Raw genomic sequence first — 18,479 nt, forward strand, 5'->3', positions numbered from 1 at the left:
TTCTTTTCGGTGAGGTTTCAGACAATTCCAGATGCGCAGTTTGTCCTTTCGTTGTGTGTGTTATCCTGAAGGACATTTGTGGGATCAAGCCTCTCTTTTTAATTCAAGAAAACTGGGATTAACTGGGAACAGGGGTGCAAACAGGGCAATTGCCCTGGGTCCTGAGAATATAGGGGGCCACAGCCTGCCAGCAGCCTTCTGGGTTCTTTCACAAATTTCAGCCTTAGGGCATCAACTGTGATTGTATTATCTTTCCCTAACACTGTCTTCCTCTACCATACAGCTTCATGAATAATAGAAGCTCTTATCAGCAGGTTTGCAGTTTTGCAAAAAGTAGTCACTTCTAGGTCCAGAAACTTTTTTTTTTCTAATTTCTGTTGAGAGAGTGCAGTAAGCCCTGGACTTGTTGTGAATATAAATGTAACTCTTGTATGGCACACAGATTGTGAGAGGCTTGTGTTGCCCATTTCCTAGGAAACCAGGGAAGTCAAGGATCAAATCCCACTTATTCTACAAATGCTTCACATCAATTCACTCTACATTGCCTCGGGTACTGACCCAGATTGTAAGTCCTCTGGGGAAGGGACGGGTCTAAAAAGGAAATTAATTAAACCCATGTTGGCACATGACATGCTTCTGCTTAAACTGTAGATGTTTGAAACGGTGGCGCCAAGTTTGGCTTATGACAAAAATCTGGGGAGGCAGTAAGGTTTTCATTTGAGGTGCAAGAAAGAACAGACAATGAAGGCTTCATGGCTTGTAACATAGTAGATGATGGCAGAAAAAGACCTGCATGGTCCATCCAGTCTGCCCAACAAGATAAATTCATATGTGTATACCTTACCTTGATTTGTACCTGTCTTTTCAGGACACAGACCATATAAGTCTGCCCAGCAGGATTCCCTGCCTCCCAACCACCAGTCCCACCTCCCATCACCGGCTCTGGCACAGACCGTATAAGTCTGCCCTCCACTATCCTCGCCTCCCAACCACCAACCCCTCTTCCCTCCACCTGCTCCGCCACCCAATTTCGGCTAAGCTTCTGAGGATCCATTCCTTCTGCACAGGATTCCTTTATGTATATCCCACGCATGTTTGAATTCCGTTACCATTTTCATCTTCACCACCTCACGCGGGAGGGCATTCCAAGCATCCACCACCCTCTCTGTGAAAAAATACTTCCTGACATCTTTCCTGAGTCTGCCCCCCTTCAATCTTATTTCATGTCCTCTCGTTCTACCGCCTTCCCATCTCCGGAAAAGATTTGTTTGCGGATTAATACCTGAACGTCTATATCATATCACCCCTGTTCCTCCTTTCCTCCAGGGTATACATGTTCAGGTCAGCAAGTCTCTCTTCATACGTCTTGGAACACAATTCCCATACCATTCTCGTAGCTTTTCTTTGCACTGCTTCCATTTTTTTAACATCCTTCGCAAGGTACGGCCTCCAAAACTGAACACAATACTCCAGGTGGGGCCTCACCAACGACTTGTACAGGGGCATCAACACTTCCTTTCTTCTGCTGATCACACCTCTCTCTATACAGCCTAGCAACCTTCTCGCTACGGCCACCGCCTTGTCACAGTTTCATCGCCTTCAGATCCTCGGATACTATCACCCCAAGATCCCTCTCCCCCTCAATACCTATCAGACTCTCACCGCCTAACACATAAGGTATGACACACATTCAGATGCTTTAAGTCTGACAGTATGCTGCTGGCTGCAAAAAGCTGTCTAGTCAAGAGCTGATGCAGAAAGATACCGTGAGGCAAACCACACAATTACTATGGGTTTAAAGTGAAAATTACTGGCCAAGCGGTGCAGAAAGGGTTTCAATGTGTGTGTTAGCACATGCAGAAACTATGACTACATGCTACAGTAAAATGAATGAGAATGTGGTCATTACCAGTTCCATAGCCATGCAGGTTAAAAGGTTTGATGTGCACACAATATGGGAAACTTTGTGCCAAGTGCAGGGCAGCGTAGAAAGGTTGGTTAAGAGGAGTGGGTGTCTAGCGGCAACTCTTCTCTACCCCCAACCTGATCACCCTGCCCCAGATAGCTTACTGCAACCTAAGTGGCTCTCCCTCCTGACCCTGAAAAAATATCCCTGGTTCTTAATAGCATCCACTCCCCCAACTTGACTGATCTGATCCCCCAAAGCATCTCTGGTGTCTTCTAGAGGCACCTCTCCCTCCCACCCCCCACAACCCAATTTGACTACAAAAAAGTCCCTGGTATCTAGTGGGACCACTCCTAGGACCCTCAGACACCGTACCTTAAATGAGGCAGGAGCAATGTCCCCCTGACCCTGTTTCTTGTGTCGTCATTTTCAAAATGGCAGCACTTGGTGCTGTGCCATGCATCCTGGGATGCACTGTGTATTGTCAGTCTGCCTTACAAGGGAAAAATTTCCAGGATGCACTGTGCAAGGCCTGGTACCACCATTCTGAAGATGTCAAAGGCAAGTGCAAGTGGGCATCAATCCTATCTCATTTAATATGCAGGGTCTGGATGTCCTGGAGGGGGTCCCACCAGACACCAGGGGACTTTTTTGTAGTCAAATTGGGTTGTGGGGGGTGGGAGGGAGAGGTCAAGTCAGGATGGGGGATGGAGGTGGAAGGGCGGGTGCCACTAGGCACCAGAGATGTTTTTTGGCAGGGCAGGAGTGGGGTCGGTCAAGGTAAGGGTATGTATGCCACTAGACACCAAGGTTATTTTTTTCCAGGGGCTGGGGGCATCAGGTCAGGGGCAATTTCTTAGGGCCTTGGATTAGAATTTGGGCAATGCAAAAATGCCAAGGCATGCTTTTTTTTTTTTTTGCCTGCAGCTTGTGTGTGTGTGTGTTTTTTATGTCACCCTTCCAGTCAATGCCTGACAGGAAAGGCGACATTTAACAATGAGTTGCAGATTACTGCCACAATTTTAATGGGGCAGTAATCTGAATGCTCATGGTTTATAGCATGCAGTGGTATTTTTGGAATGATAATTTCATGATAGAGCCATGCACTAAACTGGCTGTACTGTGCGGCTGGCTGCATTAGCCCCTCAGTCATTCAAAAGCCATATCCCAGGTAGACACTGGTTTCACTAGGTTCACATTTTTTCACAAAATACATCCAAAGAAATGACATGCAAATGGCAAAAGAAACTTATTATAATTTAGCTTCTGTGCTGCAAGCTCTGTAGAAATAAACTTCTGTCAAACTGGTTAAGTGGCAATACCATGCTCAGATCGGCACAGATTCTGTTTTTATTCATAAATTCTGCTTGACATGAGGAATGCTTCTGATAAGGCAAAATACCTTGTGCTCATATGTCTGAATGGCTTACTGGGACTAGTTCAGAGACTGGGTCCCTCTGCTAGTCAGCCACAGACAGGGGCAGACAGGAAATGGCTGAATGGCTCTTTTTTTTTTCTTTTAAATTTGATTCTTTAGAGGTTGAGATGTAAAAGAAAAACATAAAAAGACCAACCTTGTAGCAAGGTATTTTACAAAAGGCTCACTACACACAAAGCTTGTAGTTAAATACAAGCAAGCATTTCCCAAAGCCTCATAGGTATTTAAGAAAGAGCAACACCGGCATCTTGGCATTTACCGCCAGCTGATTTCTAACGCAGCTTTAGTAAAAGACCCCCTTGATGCCCTGAAGCAGACAGTGAAACACAGCTATGTTGACAGCAGCTCTCCTATTTTATGTGATCATTTACTAGTTTGAATTTTCTGCACTTTGACTGATAAGTGATATTTATTTATTTATTTGCTGCATTTGTATCCCACATTTTCCCACCTCTTTGCAGGCTCAATGTGGCTTACATTATGCCGCAATGGCGATCGCCATTAACGGATTGAGAAGTACAGAGTATTGTTGCAATTAAGGTATATAAAATATCAGGTAAATAAGAAATATCACAGTATGATCTTGTTTGCAAGTGAATTTAATTTAAATTTCAAAATGGAAGATATTTGAATAAGTTTAAAATTAATTGAACTGAATGACATTTTTTTTCAATATTATATTTAAAAACATACATTACTGTGTTCCTTTGAACGAGTGTACTTTGGAACATACCCACTGCTGACTGGTCCAAACATTTTTTTTTCTTAGTATGCTATTTGTTATGACATATTAAGAGTTAATTTAAATGGTGAATTAGAGTTTAAGGACTGGGATTTTTTTAAACTGTGATTTATCTTTTTGCCCTTGCTACAATACTTTCGGACTAATAACTAATTATACCCAAACAGCATCCTGGCACCGAGATGCCATTATAGAATTGGCATTAACCAAAAGGCACTGGGGCATCTAGACTGAGGCACTGATATATAGAATTGTCCCCTATCTCTCTATATAAAACGCACCTCCAACGTTCTAATGAAGCTGGAAGCCTGAAGTGAAGCCGGAAGCTGTAGTTGTGTAGATCGCTGTTTCCCCATGAGTGTCTGCCCCGCCCTCACGTCACAACGTGATGACGTCGAGAGAGGAGCACTGACACACCGAATTGCATCGCTCACTCGTTGCTACGCCACGAAATGTTACGTCAGACACATCACGGACCTATGAGAACGACAGCCATGAAAAAAGTAAGGAGTATCAGCAGCTGCTGGAACTCGGAGGGAGGTGGGGAGGACCCTGGAACTCAGAGGGAGGGGGGACCCTGGAACTTGGAGTGAAGGGGCACCCTGGAACTTGGAGGGAGGGGAGACCCTGGAACTGGACAACCCTCGAACTCGGACGGACGGAGGGAGGGGGACACAGCCCTGCAACTCGGAGGGATGGAGCGAGGGCATGGCCCTGCAACTCCGAGGGAGGGAGGGAGGGAGGGTGAGAACACATTTAGCCTTATAATCCCTTTCAAAACATTAATTGCACAAAGGCAATACCTTGCTAGCGCCTGTTTCATTGCTTTCAGAAACGGGCCTTTTATCCTAGTGTTACTATATAACTGTTATAGCTATCAAGGAAATGCCAGTTCTTTCTGCTAATGCAACTTCTAACAATTTTTGTAAAAGTCATTGTACATTTGTACAAATGTATCGTACATTTTTCACATTCTGCTATCTAGAAGATACAATTCCAAAATGATTTAAATTAGAGTTTGTATTGTAGCATTGACCTACATGCTCTACACTTTCAATGTGAAAGAGCAATTATAGATATATTCAAAAATTAAGAATAAGAAGCCAAAAAATCTTGATTGCATTATCAGTTGAGTTTCCAGAAACTGCCATAACAAGGCCCATAATGAGTTATATGGAGACCACCTGTGTCCAATCACAGTCGTTGAGCTGATTCACATCCTCCTGGGTGGAGAATCAAGCTGTTTCTGTTGCATGAAGTGAATTTGAAGCAAAAGTCTAAACATGCCAAACATGCCAAACACGGAGGTGCCAAAAGAATTCCAAGTCGAAGTTATTAAAAAATACAAAGTGGGGGAAAGCTATAAGAAAATTCAGTCTTTTTGAATTTCCGTCAGATCCATCATTGTAAAGTGGAAACAGTTTGGCACCACCATCACACTGCCTGGATCAGGCTATCCCTCTAAAACCAGTAGCTGCTGGTTAAGGAACCTGCTGAGGAAGATCGCTGTGAGGCCTCGGATTACTTTAAAAGAACTGCAGTGGCCTCTGGCTGAGTCTGGAGTAAATGTTGACTGTTCAATGATTTCAAGATTACGCCACAAACATAGCCACCACTGCACAGCTGCCAAGTTACCCATTCCAGGAGGGAGATTTTTTGACCAGTCCTGGATTTCTGCCATCCTCATCCTGGTGCATTGTGAGACCTGCAGCACTGATTTCAATGGATAGAATCATGGGCTACAACTACTACACTGCTAAGTTTAAAACCAGGACTAGCCAAAAAGTCTCCCTCCTGGAATGGGTAACTTGATGGCAAGAAGAAAGCCATTGCTAAAGAGAAGTCATATGATGTACCACATGCCGGGGACACTGAATGTTTGTGGGAGAATTTTTTGTGGTCCTGATGAGACCAAAGAGCAACTTTCTGGTCTCTGTACTAAGTGATAGGAATGTGCAATTATTTTAAATGACATTTCCCAAGCTGCTTCATGATTTTAGCCTTAAATTAGGAAAAACAGAAATTTGGAGCTTTTTCCTTTGTTGTAAATGAGTCAAGAAGAGAACATGTTCTTTGCAGGTAGCAGGGCTGCTGAGAGACAAAGCTGGACCCGGGGCGGGGCAGGGCCGCCCCCCCCCCCAGACTGCTGCTGTCATCACCACCATCCCCCCCCCACCACCATCATTGACTGCCCCCCCTACAGGCCCCCGCTACTGCAGCCCCCTCCCTCCCAGTCACTTATTGCATCTGCTCTCTCCTGCTGTTGTGTGCCGGGACCTGGGTTATCGCATTAACGCAGCTCTGCCACCACAGGGCCTTTTTACTGCGCATCCCCTCCTGCCTACGTGGAACCAGGAAGTATTTCACACAGAAGGCGGGACGAGGCAGAAAGAAGGACCTATGGTAGCAGTGCTGCATTAACGCAATAACCCAGGTCCCAGCACACAGGAACAGGAGAGAGACAGAACGAGGGAACAGAATCTTCTGCCTGTGTGCCTGCCTGCCACTAGAAGCCTTGTCGGTGCCAGGCCCCCCCGTAGGCCGGACCTGGGGGAACCTTGCCTTCCTGCCCCCTTTCTCCGCGGCCCTGGCAGGTAGCACACACTATGAGCCAGATTCAGTAAATGGTGCCGAAAATTAGGCATTAGGAAAAATCGACGGACAGCGCTATTCTATAAAGGTCGCTGTGGGATGCGTAGTCTACATAATAGTGTGTAGCGCTGATTCCCACAACCGGACTTAACCTGGTGTAAATCTTTGTGCACAACTTTAGCACACATCCCTGGAAATCTACAACACTGTGTGCAACTTTTCAGAACACCCCTGACCCGCCATGTGATGAGGTTAGTGCACAAGTCCCCATTAGGAGGCAAAATCCACCAAGACTACAATACCCAGGACCCCTTGTGAGAGAGGGTAAGAAAGACAGGCACAAAGACCAGGTTTGGAGTCCTAGAAAAGAAGGGTGGAAAGTAGCTCAGGGAAGGGCTGGTCAGTGGTCATTTTCCCCAGTCCCCACTAGAGGGAGTGTGAGGGATGAAGCTCAGTATCCTTGGCTGAGAAACAGTTATGTGATTCCTCCTGGGAGTGGTGGTGAGCAGAGGGAGGAATTCTTTAAGGCCCTCAGAGAACAAGAAGCACAGAGAGACAGCTCTGAGGCAGAGGAATCTATGGAGTACCTGGAGGAGGGGAAGGACGTGCCTCTTGTACTCTCAGAGGAACCTGCAGTAATGGACTAGGAAACTACAGAACAAGAGAACTCCAGCAAGTAATGGCAGTGTGGAAGGACACAGATGAATATATTCTGTGTCGTGGGAGGTGAACTGCCAGCCCTTGTTACAGAAGGGCTACTTGCCTGAACTGGAGAAGTTAAAGTAATTCACTGTTGATATTCTTGCTGATTTGATTAACTTACAAAGATAGAAACTATTTGAACTGATTGGGGGAGGGGGATTGTTTGAAGGATTTACCAGGGCCTTAAAGACTATTGCTAAGGGCAGCTGGCCCGTGGACTTTATAAACTGTTGGAAAGAATTGCCCTCTCAGACTATTATTTGGGAACTTTTCTCCTATGCCCAACTTCCTATGCCCAACTTCCAGAGGAATCCTCCCCAGATCTTTTGGACCTTTTTGAATTGAACTGTGTTTGTAAGAGGAAACAGGCACACAGAGGAAGATCAGTGACTGCTCCTAGAGACAACACCAGCTGCCCCGGATGATTACAGTCATGCCCCTCCCATTGCCACGTTCCCTTTTTGGTTGCAAACTATGGAATTTGGGCATGCCATGTTACAGAATAGTGCACAGCTGATGTGGGTGCAAACTTGATTGGCGTCAATGAATGTCAATAATTGATTGTTAGCATCCAGTTATTGCATAGTAACATAGTAGATGATGGTAGATAAAGACCTGTATGGTCCATCCAGTATGCCCAACAAGATAAACTCATTGTATGTGCTATGCGTGCACTCAGGATCACGCTCAAATTTCAGCGCACAAACTTGAGTGACCTTTATAGAATCCAGGGGTATTTACAAAGTGTGTCTTGTTTACATTGTCCTTGAAATAAAAATATTTTAAAAATGGAAAATTTTGTATAAGTAACATGGGAAACTAAATGAAATGAGAATGTTTGGATTGTATGCCTCTACTAAGTAATATGTGTGGCATAAACAGAACAAAATATCACATCACCCTGTTAACACCCTCTCTACAGTAGGCAGCATTATGTTGTGGGGATGCTTTGCACAGTTCTAGCGTTTTCCTTGGTGATTCCCCCAGTCTACCCTAAACCACTTGGGCTTTCACTGCTAGTACTTTGCACTCTATCCAGTTGCTTACTAGGTGGTGGGGAGACTTGCAGCTCATCTGCATATGCCTCCCAGTGTCCTCAGGGTAATCCCTAGGTCCATTTTGACCCACTTGGGTTTCCACTGCTGGTACCCCACGCTCTATCCAGCTACTTGCCAGGTACTAAGGAGACTTGCAATCCATCTGCATTGTCCTACCAGTGTCCTCCAGGGTGTATCCCAGGTCTACCCCAACCCACTTAGGTTTCCACTACTGGTACACCATGATCCATCTACTGCTTGCTGGAAATTTCTTTACCAAAAACCCTTATCCACACTCTCATCCCAGACTGCTGCAACTTGCTCCTCAAGGTTCCCCACCGAACCATCTCTCTCCCCTTCAATGGCAATCCTCAAGCCCAGCCACAGCTGAAGACTCCAGATATCTCTCTCGCCTCTCCCCTCCCTTCCACTGATGATCCAGCATCTCCGTCTCTCAATCCCAACTCCCTACCCCCCTCCCGTGTACCTTTTAAAACTTCCCATCCCTTCCAGAGGTCACTGGCAGCAAGCAGTGATTCACACAAGCTGCTCACACTGACCCCAGAGCCTTTTCTGTTATGCAACCCTGTTTCCACATAGGTGGGACCTATGTGGAAGGCTCAGAGGGAAAGCTCTGGGGCCACAGCTTTTCTGATTCGCTGCTTGCTGCCAGAAACCTCCGGAAGGGAAGAAAAGTTTTATAAGGTATGAATTGCAGTTGAATTAGTACTAATTCATTTCCAATAATTTGTGTATTTTCTTTATTGCCTTTATCACTCAAGATTGTGATTGAGTTTCTCTTATTATGTGGGTAGGTGTGTTAGTTGATGTAATAATTTTGAAATTCTAAAAATAAAGTTAAAAAAGGTACATGTGAGGTGGGGTGGGGATCAAGAAACTGAGATGCTGGGATTATCGGTAAGGAGAGATTCTGGATCATTTGTGCCAGACAAGGGAGAATTTTAGGCCCACCCAAAACTGGCCATCTGGCTATGCTACTGCTTCAATCTACTCAAAATTTTGTTATCTTCCACTAGTGTTACTACACTCTTATGACCCCTCTTCTCAAGTCACTTCATTGGCTTCCTATCTCTTGACACAGACAGTTCAGATTTCACTTATTGACTTCATTCAGTGCATTCATTTTGTAGCTCCTCATTACCTCTCCCTGAAAACCTTCTTGGGAATTCTGCTCATCGGGTAAGTCACCTATATCCGTGCCCTTCTCCTCCACCCTCAACTCCAGACTCCGTTTCCTGCCAGCTTGCTGAGCCTTCCTGAATGGGTATGTCATGCTCTCCCTCTGATCTATTCAAATTCAGGCTAAAGCCCACCTTTTTTGAGGCTGCTTTTAAATCATGACCCCCTTATTTCTCTGTTTAATACTGTGAGGGAATGGATGATACATGGCTGAGTTTCCATAGGTTCACTCCCTCACCAAGGCTGAAGTTGAACCTCCTTAAGGCAGGTAGTACTAACCTGATGTGTTAGAGGGATGGGGATCAGGCAGAGAAGGGGTTAAATGCCCTAAAGCTGAACACTTCATGGAGACCCCGAATGAAGAGGTCCTGAGGCAAGCGGTCACCAAGGGAGGCCGGAGTCAAGAAGCTTTTAGGGCGCAGTCCTGAGAGAGGACTTCCTAGCAACTGATACAGAGAGAGAGATGGCTACAGTACCTGAGGGAAGTGCCAGGGAAGAGAAAAGTAGCCACAGCCAGTAGTTTCCCTGGGGTGAAAAACTGGGTTTAATTTTAAGCCTCTAGAAGTTGTTTATATGTGGAAAGAAGACTGCCAAAGTAGGAGAGAACCATGCTCTCCTATTTTGGAAGAGAATGGTTCTTAAAATATATGAATTTGGTGTGTTCCGAAGGGAACCTAGATAGCATTAGTTACCAGCGTGTTTAGGCTTGGCTAGTACTCTACTTGAAAAGACTAAGCTTGTGAAGTAACAGAACCCTTTTGTGTAAAGTACTTTTGACTTTTACCTGCAATCTGTGTGTGCCATATCTGTATGAGGCCCTGCAGCTAGCTACACTGCCACAAATACATATATTGTTTTTAATCTTTCCCCATAGTAAATGGAACTCTATAATCTCTTATTTGTCCTGGTCGTCTAGTTTTAATAGATTGTGAGCTCTGTTAAGCAGGGACTCTCTCATATGTGCTTGTGTACAGAACTGCATGCACTTAATAGCTCTATAGAAATGACATATAATAATAGTACAAGTAGTAGTAGAACAACAACAGAGAGGCACATGAAGATCAAGGGAAAGATGGATGGTGCAAATTACAGGCAGATCCTGTAGGAAAACCTAAGCACAAAGCAAAAGCAACAATGGAGTGATTCAGCAAGAAGACAGTGAATGTCCTTGAGTAGCCCAGTCAAAGCACAAACCTGAATCCAAAAGAAAATCTGTGGCAAGACTTGACAACTGCACACCAGAGGATCCCCAAAAAGTCTGAGCTATTCTAGGAGGTAAAATGAACAGAAACCGCACCATCCTGCAAAGTTGGTAGATACTCAGCCTGAATGGCTCACTGATGTCATTGCTGCAAAGGGGGCTTCCAGCAAGTATGTAGTCAAAGACTTCCTAGTATGTTATTCCTAACAACTTTTATTCTTTCCAGACTAATGGAAGTTAGAAAGAATTATTTACAAAAGGATCAAGAAATGTCTGCCTGTCTCGGGTTAAAATAACTCTCCAAAAATGTGACCGAATGTGATGAAACCTGGCATGTGGAAAAAACCAGTACAAAGACATACTGAATTCAAATATGAGCCACGTCAGATTAAGGGTTCCAGAAAAATAAGGCCCCGCCATAAGCTGACCCAACCTCAGAGTACCAACCCACAACTGCCCAACACTCTGCAAACTGCCCTAACCTCAAAAATACCCCAAGAACCTCACTACCCAGGGAGAGAGGAGCATGGATGCCAGGGGGGGTCATGGAAGGGAGAGAGGGGACTTGCTGGAAAAGGATGAATGGAGGGGGCAGGGGACAGAGGAGCATGGATGGGCATGGATTGGGAGGGCAGGGCTCAGGGAGAGAGGGGAATTGCTGGAAAGGGATGAATGGAGGGGGCAGGGGACAGAGGAGCATGGATGGGCATGGACTGGGAGGGCAGGGCTCAGGGAGAGAGGGGAATTGCTGGAAAAGGATGAATGGAGGGGGCAGGGGACAGAGGAGCATGGATGGGCATGGATTGGGAGGGCAGGGCTCAGGGAGAGAGGGGAATTGCTGGATAGGGATGAATGGAGGGGACAGATGGGCATGGATGGATATGGATTGCAGGGCAGGGCTCAGGGAGAGAGAGGAATTGCTGGAGAGGGATGAATGGAGGGGGCAGGTGACAGAGGAGCATGGATGGGCATGGATTGGGAGGGCAGGGCTCAGGGAGAGAGGGGAATTGCTGGAAAGGGATGAATGGAGGGGGCAGGGGACAGAGGAGCATGGATGGGCATGGATTGGGAGGGCAGGGCTCAGGGAGAGAGAGGAGAAATTGCTGGACATAGAGGGGAGGGAAGAGAGATGAAGGAGATGAAATGAGGGAAAAGGAAGAGAGGAGAAAAACTGCACATGGATGAAGAAAATAGGCAGAAGCTGAGGACCAGAAATGAAGAAGAAAGGAGGAAAGAAATAAATGGAAAGGAAGCCCTGGAAACGCAGTTAAGAGGACAGATAGCAGCAGAATCGGATACTGGGCCAGCATGATCAGAAAAACAGTCACCAGACAACAAAGGTAGAAAAAAAAATCATTTTATTTTCATTTTAGTGTTTGGAATATGTCCACTTTGAGAATTTACATCTGCTATCTTATTTTGCAATGTATAGCAATTTCTTTCTAAGAATATTGCTGACAATTCCTGTCAGTGTGGCAAGTGGTGAGCGATCATTTTCATGGGGGGGGGGGGGGGGGGGGGGGGGGGGGCGCCGCCGCCGCCAACTGATAGTCTGCAGGGGGGCGCCAGAGACCCTAGGCACGGCCCTGTGCTCTCTGCACCCCCAGGAGGTAAAGAGCGATAAGCTTGGAGGGGATGTGATTCACGTAGGGGAGGCACAGCGTTGATCCACCCTGGGTGGCAGCCTACCTAGGAACACCACTGTTGTGTAGATCAGTCAAACCCCCACTTTAAAAAAATTAACAGTTCAGAATGCTTTAGACAGCAGAATGTTAAAAAATGTACAAGGGGGTGAAGGCACTTTACAAGGCACTTTCCCCTGGATTTTCTAAAAGTTGCCCAGATTTGGATGGGATTCTGAGATGTGTAATTTAGGGTCCTGTTTACGAAGAAGCTAAGGGTGGACCTCCAGCCCCTTGCGTGCGGGGGGGGGGGGGGGGGGGGGAACCTCCTGTTTGACAAGTCTAAGCTTTTTTTTTTGGCCAGCCCGGACCTGTCAAACAACTTCTGCATTAAAACGAGCGTGCACAGCAACTGAAAACAGGGCAGGGCGCCAGGCAATGTGAGACGCACGAGACAAATGATTTAGCTGGTGAGGGTTGAGGACCCCCCCACCAGCCAAACTGGGGGCCCAGGCTCCCGTAGCCCCCCTAGCTACGCCACTGCCGATAACACAAAGGAGAGCAGCCTCCCCTCCTGCCCTCCCATTGCTTCATTTGGAATTTTCTTTTTCATGTATGTCACAGCTTGGAGGACAGGAATACCTGAGCCTGGGTGATTACAGTAGCGCTAATTCATCAAGCTATGGCTGGGTTCACTGTACCTGGGTTGAATGCACCTTTCTGTATCACAGGAGCATCCTGGATACAGTATCTAGCGCATTGGTCAGTCTTGCTTATGGCGGTGGACTGGGTGCATTATATGTGGCTTTTAAGAGCTTACAGTTTGGCTGGGGTATCCAGTTTTTGTGTTGAATACAGTCATGTTTTTCTAATAAAGTTGCGGCCAAGTTGTTCCCTTTTAATTCACACAGTGTATGTGTTATTTATTAATTTGGGTTCAGAGTGGGAAAAGGGATGTGTTAGGGTGTCACGGTTGCCTATGTTAAAGATTACACATACAGGCAGCAAACTCCTTTGATTGCAAGCACAGCACTTCATAACTCTTGACTGCTGAGACACTTCCAAGAAAGCACCTAACAGCCACCTACCTTTTGCTTGCTCCCCCTGAAATCATGGGCTCACTCAATCTGGTTGTCCTGGCAATAAAGGTTCTACTGAAGATCTGGACAGGATTTTAGCTGTACACTACAGTACAAACAGACATTTTCAGCTCATGCAAAACAACAACAAAGCTATTTCCTATTGTGACAGGTCAGGAGGCTTCCTATGAGCAGCAGGGCAGGTTTCTGGCACACAGTCATCAGGGTTTGCACTCTGTAGAACTATTGTGTAAACGGCTTTGATGTCATCATGAACCACATCGAAGAAAAGCAGTAATTTACATGGGAGAAGCCTGGACCAGCTCATCTTTCAAGTATGCATATGGCCTAGTGGTTACAGCAATAAGCTGAAAACCAAGGAAGCCAGAGTTCAAATCCTGCATTTACCTTTGTGTCATGGACCTCCCCTGGGCAGGAGCTTAGATAGAGCGGCTAGGCCCAAGACAGAGTGGAGCAGTGCATGCATGGTGCAGCAACCAGATGTGATGCAGGAACTAGGTGCAAGCACAGAAGAGCAGAACTCTATATTGGGCAGTAAAGAGGAGCTGGGTACCACTAAACACTGGGTTGGCCCACTAAGAACTGTTGTACCAATGTGGTGGAGCCTAAATTTTGGGTAAGTGTACCGCCACAATGGGTGGGCACAATGCCTTCCTTCTCTCCCCCTTTCTGAGTCCCAACCCCAACTCAAATATTAAATATTTAAGCTGGCAGGGAGCCCCAAGCCCCATCAGTTAGACACTTGCAAAGGCACCTTGAACTCTCTTCAGCAGACTTCAGTTAATGGCTGCTTTGGTGAGCCTCCCCCCACCCAGTGCCGGTGCATGCTCAATTTTCACACCTACATGAAAATTACGAATGCTCCACATGCCAGCATGGGGGGGGGGGGGGGGGGGGGGGGGGGGGGGGGCGCTCACTACAGCTGCCACCAACTGAGAACTGGAGAGAATTCAGGGCATATTCACAGACATCTTTGGCTGGTGGGGCTTGAGGAGCTCCTCCAGCTGCAACATGGGTGTATCTGCCTGACTCTCCTTATATATAGACACACATCCTGCTGGTACAATGGGTTCCTGCAGGGGACAAGCAGGCATTTTTTTTTCTACCACTGGAGTTAATGTTTCCTTGAACCTGAGTTCCATGAAATGGCTTTTGCAGCTCAGCTCAAGTCTACAGCATCTGGTAGAGAGAGCTGCAGGTTTCAATCCCAGAAAACCTCACCTACTGACACTCCTTGTGATACTGGGTATCACTTTATCTCCCAGTGCATCAGGTACCCACACAGACTATAAGCTCTTCAAGGCAGGGACATATTGTACCTGAATACTTATCACCACTGTATAGTGCTGTATACATCTAGCAGTCCATAGAAGTGATCAGTATTATTATTACCAATACAGGTTAGATTCTTCTAAGCATCAGATTTACCTGTTTCTTATTTTTTTCTATTAGTTTCTCTCAGTTTTTTTTTTTCTTGCATGTTTCAATGTACCTAATTTCTTACATGCTGATAATTTTTAATTTTTTGAAGGGGAAAAGATGTGCTTTTTAAAATATTTAAATGTATACCCCATTCTCCTATGTCCTGGACAACACATATGCCACTGCTGGCCTTTAGGACCAGTAGTAAGTGTCCTTGAAGAATTATCCTGTGTACCACCTCTTAGGTCAGTAGGGGTCACCCTACTTTCAACACCCCTGCCCGGCTTTGAAAGCACCTTCACTGTGACCTGCTTGGTCCCATTGGAGAGGCAATGAACATCTTTTATTATGGTCGTGCCTCTTGTTTTCAAAATGATGTTCAAAAGTCTGCAGTGTTCTGCACCTTTAAATCTTCCGTGTGTCAGTGTGATGACTGCACAGCATTCTGATGAGGGCCAATATGACAGTTCTTCAATTTATTTAGCTTCATATAATAATGGGAATGACTCAGGAGATGGATGCTTTTCAGAATTTTGAACGCTAATGCTCTTTTGAGAATGAAATGAAAAACAGAAGCAATAGAAGTGAAATCCTAAAAGATTGTATGTGTTTTAGCTGCCAATTGAATTAATTTACAAAGGTTCGTTGCTTGCTCTGTTGTTGGAAAACTGGATTCTAAAAGAGGTGGAAGCAAAAACGTCTGAAGCACATTTCTCTAGTAGTACAGAAAAAAACTCCAAAAACCATCCTAAGGCCCTGAGCAACAACTGAATCGGTAGACATGCTATTTCTTATAAGGATCCCTTAAATAGGTTGAGTAAATTATAAGTGAGCTAGTAAGGTCTGTAATCACTGTAATCATTTCCCACTTTGAATTATGGGTACACTCAACCATGCTACAAAGTCACTGTTCTTGTAGGCTGGGTTATTAAGAATTTCACCCTGAGTAAAACCATAAAGTAAAAGCACCTTCACTATTATTCATGTAAGCAAACCTCAAATACAACTATATTCTGAAAGCTTCCAGTGGGGCAGCTGTTTAGTTTGTATTTGCAAAAATGACAGAGGTCGGTGGCATCATAAAGGCACAAACTGTTGAGGCCAAGAGTCTACATTATGAAAAAGGAGACTATCCACTCACTAGAGATAAAAGACCTGTTCGTGCTAATAAATCAGTTGGGAGGGGGAAATAGGGGACGGTTCCCCGCATGGGCCAAGGCCTGGGGGTCCTTTCTCATTATCAAGGTGGGCTTTGCATAGCCTACCTGCACAGTTCAGTGCTTGTGTTTTTCATGAACGTGATAAATTTACACTCTGCTGAAACCCTGACATTTACCATTTATTAATGCTTGTGTCAGTACCCTATAACACTTGCAATAACTTGACCAAGCAAAATATTTTCTTTTCTTCCATCTACCAATATCTATGTAGACTAAATGTCATACTCTATGCAACCTACTTCTGTTTACGTCATTTGTCATTGACATTTTGTTAGTTGTTGTCAATACTGTTATTGTTAATGGATTGTGAGCCTTTAAGTGGCATGTATTAAAATATCAGAGGGAGGTTTTTACAGTTAAATCTTGTCTTCTAATTCTTGGAGTTGTACTGATTTCAACATGCTTTTTTCAGCTTCGTCTTTTGAGTAACTTGAAGGGGATAGTGCCTGTCTCAGACTTTGGACAATTATGCAGAGCCTGGTATTGACAAGGATAGATTATTGTAATTCACTATATTTGGGAATGTCAGCTGCAAGATTACAGGCTCTGCAGGTTATCCACAATGCAGCAGTGCTGTCTGACTGTGGAAGTACCAAGGTCTGCTCATATTGTTCCAGTTCTGAAAGAGCTTCATTGGTTACCAGTTAGCTTTAAGGTTTTGTCTCTGATTCATCAGTGAATTTATGCTGATGGAGCAGTGTATTTCTTTAAAATTCTGAACATGTAGTGGAGGAGAGGCCTAGTGGCTAGAGCACCTGTCTTGACCTCCAAAGGTGGCCAGTTCAAATTCCAGTGCTGCTCCTTGTGATCTTGGGCAAGTCACTTAACCCTCCATTGCCTCAGGTACAAACTTAAATTGTGAGCCCTCCAGGGACAGGGAAATACCCAGTGTACCTGAATGTAACTCACCTTGAGCTACTACTGAAAAAGGTATGAGCAAAATCCAAATACGTATCAGCCAAGGTGATCTGAAATGGCAAAACCAGTGGTGAAGTGACCATTTGGGCAGTGCCTAAGGGCTCAGAGACTCTGTCTGGTTGTCCACCACAGCACACTGCAGCCCTCCCCAGTCCTACCTTGAAGGATCTGGTGGCCTTTGCAGGGGAAGGAAGGAATGCTACTCTGCATGGTGGCATTAACACCATTGTGTTTTAAAACTGTGCACCGAGACCCACAAGACTACTGCAGTAAGTCTCAGCAGCCATTTTGAAAAACACAGCTGGGCACAGTAGCAATAGCAGGCAGGAAAGAGTGGAGTTCTTTCCTGCCCCTGAAGAAGCCACTAGACCACCAGGCCCTTCAAAGTAGGACCAGGGAGGGTGGCGGTAGTGGGGTGGCAGGCAGTGGCCAGGAGGGGGCCCCCCCAATGACCTTTACTGCCCAGGGGCCCCAATCACTGTCAGTCCGCAAAACAATTGTGCCATCCAGTAATCTAATATAATAAAACGCACCCTCAACGTTCTGAGGACAACGTTCTGAAGCCATCTGACGTCACTCCCAGGCTGAAGGGTTCGTGGATTCGTGGTGTGAAGCCTTCAAGCCAGCCAGTCGTCTCTGCCCCGCCCTCGCGTCAAACGTCATGACGTCGAGGGCGGAAAAAAAAAAAAAACAATTCCGGCAGCACAGCGTCAGGGAAGGAGGCGGCGCTCCCGACGTCTCTAGCCTTCCCTTCGCTGTGTTCCGCCTTCTTCTGACGTCAAGGATGACGTCAGAAGAAGGCGGAACACAGCGAAGGGAAGGCTAGACGTCGGGAGCGCCGCCTCCTTCCCTGACGCTTCGCTGCCGGAACCCGCCACGGAGGTAAATTTAAAAAGAAGAAAAAAAAAAAGAAGTTGGGGGGAGAGAAGAGGGTGGCCAGTAAAGTTGAACAATGGGAGCGGGAGGGCAGGGGAGAAACGACAGCATGGATGCGAAGGGGGGGGGGGGGGAGAAGAGGGCGGGCCAGGCTGGGACATGGGAGAGAGAGGAGCATGGATGCGAGGGGGGTCATGGAAGGGAGAGAGGGGACTTGCTGGAAAAGGTTGAATGGAGGCGGCAGGGGACAGAGGAGCATGGATGGGCATGGGTTGGGAGGGCAGGGCTCAGGGAGAGGGGAATTGCTGGATAGGGATGAATGGAGGGGACAGATGGGCATGGATGGATATGGATTGCAGGGCAGGGCTCAGGGAGAGAGGGGAATTGCTGGATAGGGATGAATGGAGGGGGCAGGTGACAGAGGAGCATGGATGGGCATGGATTGGGAGGGCAGGGCTCAGGGAGAGAGGGGAATTGCTGTAAAGGGATGAATGGAGGGGGCA

The sequence above is a fragment of the Microcaecilia unicolor genome, chromosome 5 (genome assembly GCF_901765095.1).
Source record: "Microcaecilia unicolor chromosome 5, aMicUni1.1, whole genome shotgun sequence".
In the NCBI taxonomy this organism is placed as follows: domain Eukaryota; kingdom Metazoa; phylum Chordata; class Amphibia; order Gymnophiona; family Siphonopidae; genus Microcaecilia; species Microcaecilia unicolor.